The sequence below is a fragment of the Nelumbo lutea genome, chromosome 1 (genome assembly GCF_056320005.1).
Source record: "Nelumbo lutea isolate HS-2025 chromosome 1, American lotus-T2T, whole genome shotgun sequence".
Lineage (NCBI taxonomy): Eukaryota > Viridiplantae > Streptophyta > Magnoliopsida > Proteales > Nelumbonaceae > Nelumbo > Nelumbo lutea.
Window position 1 is genome coordinate 98,219,661 of NC_142684.1, and position 2,980 is coordinate 98,222,640.

A 2,980-nucleotide genomic window follows, 5' to 3' on the forward strand; every position below is an offset into this window, starting at 1 on the left:
CTGATTCGAACAAGGAACCGGTTAGGAGTTCAGTTCTTGGGTCAAACAGTCCAACCATTTGAACTGAATGGATGGTCCGTTTTGACAAAAAAAATAAAAAAATAAAAACCGGCTAAACCGTTGAATAGTTCAAAAGGTTCAACTGCTCGAGTCAACAATTTGTTGACCAAATCAATGGTTTTAAGGGAAATAACAATGTCTGGTTTAGAAAACCAAGAATATACACATATATGGTCACTATTATTTCTCTCTCTCCCTTACAAATTTGTTATACTATTCTCATGGTTTAACTAATTAACTAACTATAACTTTAACTAATTAACTAACTATGACCATACTGTTTAACCATTATCTTGCACCACCAGCACTGTTTCTAACAATTGTCATCACCGTTAAACTCCTCCATCTTTCCTCAAACATCGACACCTTCTTCTTGGTTCCTCTATGTCGCTCCTCTCCTTTCACTTTGTTTAGCTTTTGTGGGTGCAACCGGAGGACCATCGAAAGCCCGACAAACTCCTGAAGACAATGAACAGTAACCCTTACATTGCACTCTTATCACACAACCCATCTCCTAGGGTTAGGGTTTTGGAGCAGTGGGGAGAGATGCTCTCATTCTATCTCTTTCATTCTCTCCCTTCTCATTTCCTTCTTTCTCCCCTTCCTCTTCTCTCTCTTCATTGTCTGCATTCTCGGCTCTACTACAGGTCTAAAGCCATTTCCAAAAAAAAAAATAGATATGAAGCCACGACGGAGAAGGAGAATGTTTGATTTTCAAGCGGTGCTGGTGGTGTTGTGGTTCTCGGAAAGATGATTGATAAGGGGGAAGAAGAACAACATGACTACTCTGTGGTGCTATACGGATGCAATTACCTGGCGTGGTTGGGCTAGAGTTCACCTGAATCCCACCGCTCAAGCTCTCATCATCTCTACAAGTTATATTATTCACTAGTTCCCCCACCTCTTATTCCTCACTATTGATAATTTCTATTCTCTGTTCGCTAATTGAACTGTTTACTTTGATAGCAGTGGCCGGTTCCACATACTTTATAGTTGTAGACAATACTGTTTTGGCCATTACGAGGAAGAACTCATTCAAGGATTTCTCTAACGTCCAAGCCTAATTACGAACTGTCGTCGGTCAGATGGAAACTGTTTTCCCTTTATTTTTTGACCTTTTTCAAGTCTGAAACTCTGAACGTCCAAACCTTATTCTTGGCCATCCTTCTATTTTTCTTCCTAAAAGGAGCAATCTTTTCTGTTCACACAAAATCAATCTCATAAGCGGAAAACATAATTCTTGACCTCTAGATAAGCTCTCATTCTTTTGATCAATTTGGAAAATTATGCCTCTCGAATTTGATATTGCCTAGATTCTATGGTAGAGATACAATGGGAGAAGTTCTGGTACGGGGAACCACCGGAGAACACCCACGAGATTACAGAGTAAAAAAGAGGAAGGGGAGAACCCGTATAACAGTCCTGCTCACAGTCACAGGTGGTGATTCTTAAAGAGAGGTGAAGAGTAACATTGGGTTTTAAAAAAATATAGGTCACATGGTGTGGTGTGTACGGATTTTGACAAAACATTAATGGATAGAATTAGTCAATTATAATAAGGGTAGTTTAAGATAGTTAAATATTAAAGGTATAATTTATCAATTAACTAAATAGTAGATAATTTAAAAAATTTGTCCTATTTTTTAGTAGATGAATTGGACCCACTTGGAGTAGGCCTCTCTATCTCTCTATAGGGTGAAGAATTTTGTCTCCTCACAAACTCTTCTCATATCCTTACTCACAAGACCCTAACACCATGTATTGGGAACAAAGCCCGTCAAGTTCAGGGGGGAGAGAGAGAATAAATTTTCAAATAAGGAAAATGTAGGGTCTCTCGAAAAGGAAAGAAAGAGAATGGATGGATGTGGTGGTGTAGTACACATGTTCAAAACACAATGTCTGGATGAGGGTGGAAAATGGGAAGAGAGAGAGGAATAGAAGGAACACATGTCACATTTATAGAAGACATGTGTCGACCACACAAGCACCCCTCAAGTGCCTCTTTTGCTTTAGCCTTTAGGTATATACTTAGATTTTGTACCTCGTTTAATTTTGTGTCCATTTATTCATAATTATGATTTGTACTCTTACCAAATGTTTTTTTAATTAATGGCAGTACAAAAGAGATAGGAATCAGATGAGCTGAGGTGATTGGATGAGCCAAATTATTTTCAAAGACACCTGCAACATAGAGACTACCGAGGTATGTCCCCATGGAGAACCCTCCAATGCTCAAGTTACTACTAGGTATCGCAAGGGGTCATCTTACCTAGCAAAGGAGGCTTGATTGATGATAAAAGCAAGAAAGCAAGGTGGAGGTAAGAAGAGGGTATAATGAGCATACCTTTTTCCATAGATGCCTTACCTCGAGGAGGTGTCGTGCTTGTTAAAGAGTTGAATTCCTCTTAGAGAATGTCGGCCCCAAACCAAGCTTCACAGTGGTGTAAAACGACCACTGCTCGTACAGTGAGAGGTCGACCCAATCGAATAAAATAGTACTATTGGTTGTTAGGCCCTTGTACAAGAACTATGGCAATTGAATTGAACGAGGTTTCTTTTGAGTCTTATTACTTTCTCTTTGAGAATATGTTTGGAAGAGGACATTGATCTTCCTTTTCTTTTCCTACTCTTCCTACTACATAACAAACATAACAAACAATATAAGAGATACAACTTCAATTCTATCATAGTCGGCAGGATGACCAAATCCATGAAAGAGGGAAATATATATGTATAACAGCTTGGGTAAAGTGAACAAGTATGCAAGTGACATGAGGCACTCAAGGACATGACAAGGCTAAGGAAGGAACGCAATGGATATGGGACAGGACATCACAAACATAACTATGGCATGGCTATATCTATAGTCCATAAAACTAAAGCTTAGTTTGAAAAGGAGTACAAATATAAATATGTATGG

General features: G+C 38.8%; 1 long non-coding RNA gene across 1 annotated transcript; it reads left to right on the forward strand.

Annotated features, from left to right (window-relative positions):
- The first annotated feature begins 435 nt into the window (after positions 1 to 435).
- LOC148876337 (uncharacterized) lies at positions 436 to 2,628 on the forward strand. Its single transcript, XR_016105482.1, has 2 exons — positions 436 to 2,080; positions 2,177 to 2,628. It is a non-coding gene; the product is annotated as an uncharacterized LOC148876337 (long non-coding RNA).
- Positions 2,629 to 2,980: the final 352 nt, after the last annotated feature.